This window comes from Phyllostomus discolor, chromosome 3, assembly GCF_004126475.2.
Source record: "Phyllostomus discolor isolate MPI-MPIP mPhyDis1 chromosome 3, mPhyDis1.pri.v3, whole genome shotgun sequence".
Classification (NCBI taxonomy): Eukaryota; Metazoa; Chordata; class Mammalia; order Chiroptera; family Phyllostomidae; genus Phyllostomus; species Phyllostomus discolor.
The window spans coordinates 36,102,966-36,114,495 of NC_040905.2; the positions used below are offsets into that span (position 1 = coordinate 36,102,966).

Here is an 11,530-nt window from a genome sequence, read left to right on the forward strand (position 1 = left end):
ACAATGGTGATGTTTTCTAGTTTCTCATTTCGATCTGCTCCAGCTTTATCTTAAACCTGGTTAGCTACAGAAGTCACCCCCAACAATTACACAAACCTAACAACGGCTTCCCTGGGATAATTTGATCTGTTCAACCACAAATTCCAATCCACATACTTTCTTTTGTTATGGTTGTGTCTGTATGTGTTTAGTATACTTCTTATAAAGCTTTTAAAAACAAGCTAGTAGTTTCTCATTCAGCTCTCTACCATGTTAACAGAACCACTATGAAACATTTGTATATGTGTAAAAATTATCTAGTCATCTATAGAGTATATCTTTCTTATTCAGCTTCAGATGACAGTGAAGTATTGTTGTCATCATTTTACATTTCTCCTTTTTTGGCACTTTAACTGCTGTGTACCTGTCCCCCAAAAGGATCATTTGCTGCTCCCTCCCAGTATTCAATGTTGGGGGCAGAAAATCTTGAAACCTGCCTGACTCAAGTGCCCTCTCAGCCATTGCCCTGACACCAGAAGCCTGCTTTAATGTGCTCATGTTGTACCTTTATCACTTAACCGACCCCATAAAACACACAGGGCTACAAATACACTGAACAGCCTCTTTCAAAATGCAGCTTGATTGTGATTCATGGCAAAAAGCTGTAGTAACCCTGCCAGGTCTAAGGAGCTTTAAGATAAATTGCACTGAAGTTGATATATATAAAACAGCACCTTGAAAATGAATCATCTACTAATTCAGTATTTTCTAATTACAATCACTCCCTCTCGGGGCATGTAATTAATTTACTGAGTTAAAAAAAAAAGTCAGGATTACTCACACAGTCTTGAAGATGCAATGTCAGCTATTTAGGACAGAAACATCCAAGGCCGTGTTAGAACTCAGTTACGACTACACATGCGTTAACGCAGGAACTGGCAGGCCTCTGGACTACGGCAACCATAGGACTCATGCTTCTCGTACGCCGGGCTATAATTTATGAAACTCAGCCCCGGATCCAGCCAATCATTTAGCTCCTCATAACAAGTCTAACTGGCTCTGGAAAGCTGAAAGGGCTGCACTAGAACAACAAAAATGAGATAGTGCACACAGTAATCTGCTTATCTGGAATCACTTTCCCTCACGAGGCCAGAGAAAAATCACAGCTTCATTGTCTGAGGGCAGGACAGGTGACCTGAGAAAATGCAACTACACCTGGAGCAAGACCTTTTCTGGCTTGGCAATTCCAATCGGGCCAGCATTAAAGGACCGAGCTACGCCTGGAAACCGAAAGGCAATGACAGCAGCAAAACCTCAGGTAATTTTCATCTTTTTATTTTTAGTAGGAGTCATGCTGAGTCGAATTATATGCATTAAGTTGCTGGGGCAACTAGGTATGCTTCAATTTTATTTTATCCTTTTCCACTCCAATCTTATGTAGGATCACTTGTCATTAAACATGAGTAGAGGAAGGTTTAACGTACTTGAAATGAACTTGAAACCAACATGATAATTTGCGGAGGAAAAGAGATCCTTTTCCAGAACAGTTTTAGAGCTACCTTTTCAGATGTGCACCCTTCTCACACACCCACAGAAACAGGAATAAAGGGGCTGGGGCAGGGAGGAAAGGAAAGGCTTTTCATGAGAACAATTAAATGTTTTTCATACCTTAAAGGACATAGCTATGCTCAGAAAAGAAATTGGGAAGATAGGTTACTGTCCAGCTCCTCTGGCCCTGGGAACCCAGGCCATATCAGAATGTACCCAAATGTACCACGTGGGGTTGTGGGAGGTGGGGCGGGTACTGACAGAGTTGACAGAGCTCCCATGACCCAGGTTTTTTCATTTGGTTTTGTTTTCTTGGCTATATTTTTAATACTTCCCATTACAGTTTAAAGTGTTACTTATACCAACCACTGTTATACCATACTTCCACATTTGTAGTTATTAAAGAATCTACATAAGACATTTGTAAGTCGAAAGAGGACAAAAACAGAAAAGGAAAAACAACAATGGGAATTAACATACCCATAACCCAACACCACACCCCGAGCTCCTTGACGCACTTTACCCAGTATCAAATCCTTTCAAATCCTCAGCAAATAGTGTGTTTCTTCAATAAATTTTGTAGGAAGTATAACACTAGCAACAAAAAAAATTATAATAAACTTTTAAACTTTTAAATCGATCATTATACTTTCAAAGTGACAACAGAACCTTCACAATATTTAAATCATGTCAGTTTTATGTGCTCCCAAAGGAAGAAGCTGGGAAGGGAAACCTGCTTTGTTTAGTGATGAAATACAAACAATAGTAACAGAAGAGACTTTTATGCACTTTTTGTTTGCTGTAGATAATTGACTGAATCCAACTCGAGATTTGACACCAAAAAGAAAAACATAGCAGTACACAGGGAACAGAAAAAGTAATCCATCAGCAATTCCCCCAGGATTTGTCCTTTGAATTGTCCAATTTGTGAGTAGCCAGGGGAGAATATTTCTGCTCTGTTTAAATACTTTTTTATTTAATTAAGCTTTTATTTATTTGACAGTGCTGTTGCCTACGGTGACTATGTGAGAATGGAAACTGCTGTGGAAGCCAGGGTGTTAAAATTGTTGTTCCCTTACTCAAAGATAATATGGATTATCTAGTCTGAAATGGAAATCAAACTCTTAAGGTAATATTGTCATTGAATGCTCAATACACAGAACTCCTTGTTTTTCATTTCCTTAATAAAATTCCATTAAAATCCCCTTGAACTCCCAGGTTTCGATCTCCATTTGTCAGTAGACAATGCTAAGAATACTTTAAGGCATTTAAGTCATTTCGCATGTATTGTTGTCCAGTAATTTCTCAATGGAAGACTGAGACTCCCAAACAACTATGAAGACAACCACCCAAGATAATGACCAGCAACCATCTAGCAGGACTTCTGTACAGTTTCTGCATTAACACGTAGCCAAGTAGCAGACTGACCTCTGGCTCCTGCGCCCTGACAAACTTTAAATGTCCTGTTGGACTCAACTTTAAGCTGTTCATCTCAAAACACATTCATGATAAAAAGGTTTGTGAACAGTTAGCACTGCCTTCCCCTCCTATAATCATAATAATCATGCTAGCCTGAGACATGTTACTGTTACCTGGCAATTTGAAGGAGATTTAGTTGTTTCTTACCTGAAGCTATCACATTGCAGAAAAAACCTCACACTGACGCATAGCAAGTGATGTATGACCTCTCTGAGTAGATTATGCTGCTTAGATTTGTTTTCAATGCCCTATTGAAAACAATGCAACAAAGTAGGATGCTAAGTATACATAATCATACTATAATCTTTTGCCTAAAATCATTAGAGGAATATATGACTCTGCTTCTAGCAGGCATCACTGTCAGTTCAGCAGGGTTTGTAATAGCAGATTCTAGCTAGAGAGATTGACGCCTGTCACCATCAATTAATATTTGTTGGTTATCACATCAGGCATCAGGCACTGTCTAAGAAGCTCTTGGTATACAATGAGCACCCAAACAGCTGAATCCAGTTCTTACTCATTTCCTTGATCTCAACCCCCCAGACAGGAATTAAGATTATCCCGATAAAAGAAAAGTAGCTCAGGAATGCAAACCTTTTGCTGAACCAAGAACTATCAGCCAATCTCAAGTATCAGAACAGCTACGGTTGACTGAAAAGTGTCTAGAAACCTGGCCCAAGAATGATTTGCAGGCCCATAAGCTATTTTTTTTTCTGGCCCTGCAGTTTCTGTAGCCAAAGGAGTCACTCCTGAGAAAAGTATAAGAAACGTTCCCACCTACCTTGTTAGCGTGTCAAAGATCAGCAGGGTACTAACTCCACTCCAGGTGACGGGGATAAATAGCCCCATTATTTCCACTGTGCTGGACTCTGCCTAAAGAAACCCTGGGACAGTGTGCTGGTAGGAGCTGCTGACAGCTCCAGTGCTGACACTCGGAGCCAGCATCGTATGGTTTAAACCGAAAGAGAAATAGTTGCTTAGAAAAATGTCAGCACTGAAGTGAGAAGGCCTGCCTCACTTTAACAAAGCAAAAAAAAAAATATTTCCTTTTTCCCATTTAAATAAAAAGGCATAGGTACTAGAGATGTGAGTCTGTGGTCATTGTAGGGATTAAGCTTATGTTGTTGGTTCAGATACATTTATCTGGGCACAGAGACCTCAAATCCAAATTTGTTCTCAGCACACAGAAGGAATTTTCATTGGTTTTCGTTGGTTTTTAATTCAGTCTCTCCTAAGAACATGAATTTATAAAAACATACTAATAATGCACTTGACAAGGTTCTAAAACATATTATACTTAAAATTAACATGAACCAGCAATCTTTTGCACCCATATATATATAGTAAAAATAATGAGACCTAAACAGAAGGATCAGTTTTTTCTGTGACCTTACCCTTTGTCAAAGTTTCTCAGAAGCCATACAACACACACATAATAACATGTACAAAAAAACTGGCAATTACTTATATTTGGTAAGAAAGATAAGGGGATGCATTCCTAATATGTGAGGCTAAAACCACTCCTTTGCTTCAAGCAGAGTGTAAGCACTATAACAAGGAGTTAGGCATAAACTCTAAATCAGACTGTCTGGTTTTGAATCCCAGCTCTGATCCTTAACTGTGGCCTTTGAGTAAGTTACTTAAGAGCTTTGTGCCTGCTTCCTCATGTAAAATAGTGCCATGCACAGTAACTACCTCCAGGGCTGAAATAAAGATTAAATGGGCAATGTATGCTTAGAACTGAGCCTATTATAAGGTGACCATTCATTAAGGCAAAACTGTCATTATTATTAAGCTCATTTCAATAAATACATACAATATCCAAAATGGAGATGAATTACTGAACAGCCAAGTATGGTGAAATATATCTATTAGCATCACAAATCTCATTTCAGGTAATATTTATAGGTAAGATTTTGTCCGAAGACCTATGAGATATCAGCTCAAGGAGGTGTGTCAATCACTGTTAATTGTCAGTCTTCTGCCTGGTTATCACTTGACACTTTCAACCCTGTCCTGCATTTAGCAGATCATGCTAGGACCCTAACCTAGGACTGACACTGAAGCAGGTAACTGCAGTAGACCAGATCCATGTGGTAGTTGGTGCATAGTTCAGGCAAGTTCAAAGATTCCTGCATGAAAGCAAAATAATAATAATAATAATAATAATAATAATAATAATAATGGAAGCCATTAATCTTTAGTCATGCTCCCCAAACCAAAAAAGATTCGAGGGAAAAAAAGAGTTACCTATCATGAACAGCTGTGCTCATTATCCAAATTCATGAACCATGTCTAGAATTCATGCTGACTTCTCAGCTTAAACATGAGAGAATACTAAAACTAATTATCTCCTTTCATCCCTGTGATGGGAATTTCTCAAAGCAAGAGAATATTAACTGAGACTTCGGCTCTCTGAGAAAGTGCAGAGAAAAACAGCTTGGTGACACAATAGCCGCCCTAGGGAAGGCCTATGGACTTCCACACACATTCACTCATTCATTCATTCATTCATTCACTCACTCCTGAATGGTCTTGCCCCTATCTTCCATGCAAATTCCTACCAGCCACACCTAACTGTTTATAGTTCCGGAGGGAGGCTGTGTTCTCACACGCCACGTTACTATAGGTGCATGCACAGTAACTACCCTCCATCTGCACATTCTTCCCTGGCACCCACCATGAAGACCAAGGAAATTTTCTCTCTTTCACAGTGAACCCCTTCTTACCCACCACCTATCCATGGAAAGTGGTTATTCATGTTGGGTAAATTATTGAATCAGTAATACCACATGAATTAGCACTAAAAGACAAGTAACAAGTTGGAAAATTTGGGGACGTTTTCAGTTTAGCAAAAAAAATGCTTTAAAAATGAAATTTGGGGTGCTTTCTGCAAGATCCCAAATGAAAGCAAATATTAAGGTCTAATAGTCTCTTAGACACTCTTTCCTAGCTAGAGAATCATCTGTGGTCCTTCCCAACAAGTGGATAAGGAAATGTAAGGAAGCCCACCATGGCTGCTAGAAATTATTGCATATGTGGAAGCTTCATGGGGGGCCTGGCAGGGAACTGAATGAGCTAAGTCTCAGTGTTCTGATTATCCTGTTCCTGGAAGAGGAATGAAAAGGAAGGAGGTCCCAGATTTGGGAGTAGGAAAGTGTCTTCCCTTTCCCCCTATGCTGGTTCAGCCGCAGGGCTGGACGTGAGGTCTTCCTCCAGGGCCCATTTGTGTCACTGAAGTCTTGCGGTATCAATGCAGTCCAGACCTGTGATTGAGGGGACAGTCACTCGGTGCTGGACATTCACCAAAGAAGAGGGCAGATGGGCTAGAGGATTTTAGAAAATGGTGTGCTGGAGGGTTACCTTCAGAAATGTGACAGCGGTCCAGTTTGTCTTTAGCCCCTTCCCCATTTTACCCCGCCTCCCCCCAAAAAATAGTTTCCCTGTGCTCCCCAGCTTCTTTCACCAAAGTGGCCCACAGAAGGGCCTGTCCTCTATCACACGAATCCTTTGTGTGCCAACACCCAAACGGCATGGTTGAACCAGTCTGTGCCAACATGATTAAATGTTTCTGTTATCTTCCAAGTGGCACCTCATTTTAACAAAGACTTTCTAAAAATAGAGCAGAACCAAATAAACAACTACATGGAATAATTGAGGCCCCTTGAAAATAAAAAAAGACATGCAGAACACAGGCAGGGCTTTCTGGGCCCTGGGAACCACACCAGCACATCAGCTACCTTCTCCTATCAGGGGAGGGCCAGCCCTACATGCAGAGCCCTGGCCCAAGAAGAATGCTAAGTGTTCACTCCCGCATGCAAGGCTGCCACATACAGTTGAGCGGTGCACAACCAGCCACTCACACCAGACCGCACTCCAGGCTCCCTGAGTCTTCCTTCTCTATAACCAGGGCTTAGACAACATCAATCACAAAAAGATTTCTCACTTATTTAACCCTAGGAAAATACTTGGTGCCTCAAAAGCAATTTGGCTATGGAGACACATTTGTAATCACCAGCAACTAAGAGAGGCAAAAGTTGCTCCATGTCTCAGAGTTCACAGGATTTTGGGGGGTTTTTTGGACCTAAGAATTTAAGCACAAATCAGAGGAGTGGAAGGCAGTAGACTGCAGCTGAGTCCTACGAGGAACATAAAATAATGCAGCAACTCTTGAACTTCATGTCCACCAGGATTACTAAAGCTGTTTGTCAAAATGGTAGGTCCCTATCTCCTACCACAGGATGCTGATCCTGTAGGTCTGGAATGGAACCTAGGAATCTACATTTTTCATCAGCACCTCTGCTGCTTGCAAAGCCAGTTTTGCATGGAGAAACAACGAGATAGTGCATACAAGCCACTTAATGCAATGCCTAGCATGTTAAAAGTGTTCAGTACTTACAAGTTGTAATTATTAAGAATCATGATCCATCCCAACTTCATATACTCTACTTAGACTTGACCTTTTGCTAAGTGCAAATTGTACATGGGTGTGGGAGTGTGGTAGAAAGCCAGGCGCTGGTTTAGTGCAAGAAAGGCAAAATGAGAAGAGGAGTACAGGACAAAGATAGCCTAGCTTATGTCCTTCTAATGATCTGTGAGCCTTTGATGGAAATTCTTGAGCATTTGGTACCACCCCCATTCCACAGTATCAACCACTTTGACAAGATAATGCAGGAATATTTTAAATAACTGCATATGGACCAGAAATTTCCAAAGTAAAAACACTCAGAATACTGGCATTTTCATTTTTCTGCCACAGACACCCAAGCAATACAAAGTTATTTATTTTGTGGGCAAAGCAGGCCCCAAGTAATGAGGGAGTTTTTTAAATGGCTGAGTCCACCAACATTAGCACAATACAGACATAAATCCCAGACCTGATTGGCTGCTCTGCTACTGTGAGTCTTGGCTATTTTCCTCTGCTGATGATGTGCGGTCTCCACAGGTGGCTGGAACTAACAGTGTCCACTTACCACTTGGGATCATTCCTCATAATAAATAAGATGGCCCTTCGGGAAATCTTCTGTTTAATTTCCATGCTCCTGAGTATAGGACAAAGCTCTGTTGTTAAGAGCGTTAAGTAACAAAAGCTTTGTTCTTTCAAACCAAGAGGAAAACTGTAGATCTATCCAAAATCTCTTGGTCTTAAAATGTGTAAGGATGACAAGAATGAAATATTATTTTAGGCTAAGCAACAGCACCAGTCACTCAATCTCCTCTGCTGGCTTCAGAAAACAATGACTCAATATGGCCTTTTTCTGACAGGCTGCAGCCTTAGGAAAATACTTTCCTGCATTTAAATCAATGGAAGCCATTCAAAGCCCACTTAGCTTTCTCTCTTTGAAGCTGGGGCATAGGAACACAGCTGTTTGTGTTCATATAATGAAAGGAAAGTAGAAACTGTGAATGATAAAAAAAAATCAAAGTATGTTCTTACTCCAACCCAGGTGCTTGACATTTGTTTTATTGCTTGACTCCCTCAGTGACCTCTAAAAGGTTGAGTTTATTACCCCCATTTTTACTGAGCAAGAGAAGTGAAATAAGTTTCCCTAAGGACACAGAGTTGGTAAGTGGCAGAGCTGCAAGTTAAATAAGAAAGTAAAAGTAGCCTCACATCCTACATGTTAAGATTTAAATAAAAAACCTCCCATATTTCTATTGACATAATTTCATATAAATGTGATCATTTAATTTTGTAATCTGCTTTGTATCACTAAATATTTCTCCACATCACATACATGTAAAACTCTGCATCATCAATTTTATCAGCAACACAGGATTTCTTGGAAGGTATTTACCATAATTGATTCTGCCAGTCCCCTACTGATGACCACTAAAGTCATTTTCAGTTTTCCCTATAAATATGCTTTTGCAAACATTTTTTATTATTTTATTGTTGTTCAATTACAGTTGTCTGTGTTTACCCCCCACAACTCCCCCTCCAGCCCAGCCAAACCCTCCTCCCTCCCTTGCTTCCACCACCCCTCTTGGTTTTGCCCATGTGTCCTTTATAGTTGTTCCTGAAAACCCTTTGCATGTAGTTCTCTCCTTAGGGTAAGTCTAGACTGAAAATTGCAAAGAGACTACACATTTTACATTTTAGTACACATCACCCAGCTGCCAGGCAAGCTACATGATGTGCTCATTTCTCCACACTCACAGGCGTACGAAGTTGAACCAACTATTTCTATTTCTGCCAAAATGATACGGGGAAATGATAGCATATTTTTATTTTCCTTTATTTCATCATTAGGGGAGAAAGATGTCTTTTTCTATGTGTTGGCCATTTGCAATTTTTCCAGAAATTAATTATCCCTATTCTTCTTCTACTTTTCTATTAGAATCCGATTCCAAAACTCATTGCAAATGCTTTCTCCTGACTCTTGCCGCTTTCTCGCCGTCTGTACGGATGTATCGGAGACTTTGATGTCTAGCCAAGAAAAGTTTGGCAACATATTGCCAGGGTGATTACTCAAGTTCCATAAAACATGTTCCAAGAAGAAAAACTAGTTAAGTCTAAAGAATAGAAAGCCATAAACTTCTCCTCAATTATCTGCTTCAGAAATAGGCCATCCTCTGACTTTACCAGCAATTGCTTATCTTACAAGAAACAATGATCCATTCAAATTTAATATTATTCTTTTACAAAGAGAAATTTGGATAATGGAAGAAGGAGCAAGAACAGTTTGTAGGAACATCCCAAGAACCAAGGGTGAAATGGAGGGAGGACCTTCACTCACACACACACACACACACACACACACTTGCATGCTCTGAGCAGTGACCACAGACTCATAGATTGTGCTGAGACCTAGGCTAGAGATGCCCTCACTCCAAGGAAACTGTGGCCCACAGACATAAAGTGACTTGGCTGAAATCAAGTGGCCAATGGCAGTCCCTAAGTTCCCTAAGCAGAGCTCATTCCACTAGAGGTCACTAACCAGAAGTAAAACATAGCCCAAAATGAGTCCCCAGTGCTTAAAACACTAATCCTGCCTCCCACAGTTCCGGATCATGTTGAAAGACATTATGACAAGAGTACCCTCATGCCTGGCCCAGGGGCATGTGCACAGGGAGCCTGGACCACATGCTTGGCCAGCACCTTGGCTGCATTGGGCAGCACTGGGCAGCATTCTAACCGGCTGTGGCCAGAGGGCTACAGGGATGACGTTAGGCTGCCCTCTCTGTTCTGTACTCAAGAAATAATATAACCAAGTCCCAATGGCAAAATAGGGCTGCTGTCCAGCTTTTGTGGTAACCAGCTTTTTTCTTGTAAGTATTTGTATAATTAGCTTAGTTTGCTCATTCCTATCTGTAGCCAAATGCAGGCTCTGAACCAAAGTAAACCAAGCCTGGACATTACTATTCTCCCAGATGCACTTTTGCCTTATCCCAACAGAGACCCGAAGGTGACCAAAGTGTCTGACAGGGAAACTGCACAAGGGCTGCCCTCTCCCATCTCACCAGTAGAAAAATGGATGGGTCAGTGGCCCCACATTCATTCCACTGAAATGACCAAAGACAACCAGCTCGCCAGTGGCATTAGCATCTTCTCTATAGTACTCAGGCTGGTTCCGTGATGAAGCTCCTACCAAACTGAAATAAAGACTATACGGGGTGTGGCAAAAGCAGGATTACTGCTGTGAGTATGCAAAACAGACTTTATTCTTGTATTATTATTTATCATTGAATTATTTTCCATATGAACAACTGTAAACCTACGTTTGCCCACCCTATATTCCACCCAACACAGATGCTTGGTAAAGCCTAGAATTTTCCAAATTTTCTTAATTCAAAAGCATTTTTCTTAACTCCTTAAACACCATGTGGTCTAACAAAATAAGTAGTTCACACTGAACTTAAAGAATACTGGAGGAGCAGACCTGTGAGAATGGCCTAGGACTGATTCAACAGTGACGGACTGTCTCATGCTGAGACACACTCAGGCATTAACCATCTAATCCTCACAACGACACTCCAAGGTTGGGCTTGTTTTTTAATCTGCACTTGATGCATAAGGAAACAAGGGAACAGTAAGAAACAGCTCATTTCTGGATTCAGCTGATACTTCTACAGAATTTCATGAACTTCCATTGTGACTTTGAGCAGTTCTCCCCAAAGAATGGAGGAGTCTCTCTTGAATGTTAACCTGTCTTAAAGGTTCATCCCTGGCTGCTGGACCAACTGGTTCCCCTTAGCTTCCTCCCTGGAAAAGGAAGTGATCTCATGCTGGTGGCTGTCTTTGAGAATAGGATGTTTCCCACACACACACACACACACACACACACACACACAAATCTTCCAATCTTAGCCCTTATTTTAGGAGAGTTGTATAGATTCCCAGCCATCTTCACACAGGAAGTTTGATGCTTCTGAATCAAAGATAGATTCAAGTAAATTTTGGCAACCCTTGAATCATTAAAGACTCAAAGGTAACAAAGAACCAGATGGGGGAAGTTAGGTTGGTCAGACATTTGTGAACACATTAATTTTCAGCGGAGATTTTCTGATCCCTCTGGTATAT

At 40.8% G+C, this 11,530-nt stretch overlaps 1 long non-coding RNA gene across 4 annotated transcripts in view; it reads left to right on the forward strand.

The window, feature by feature from the left end:
* The first annotated feature begins 973 nt into the window (after positions 1-973).
* The window catches only part of LOC118499219, a 30,775-nt gene continuing 20,218 nt past the window's right edge, over positions 974-11,530 (forward strand). The window contains exons 1-3 of one of the 4 annotated variants that reach the window (XR_004901741.1): positions 974-1,297; positions 2,531-2,656; positions 9,348-9,414. This is a non-coding gene — a long non-coding RNA (uncharacterized LOC118499219). Of the gene's footprint in view, positions 1,298-2,530; positions 2,742-2,825; positions 2,845-9,347; positions 9,415-11,530 lie in introns of those variants that run through there. The other 3 variants (XR_004901742.1, XR_004901743.1, XR_004901740.1) reach the window with 3 other exon arrangements.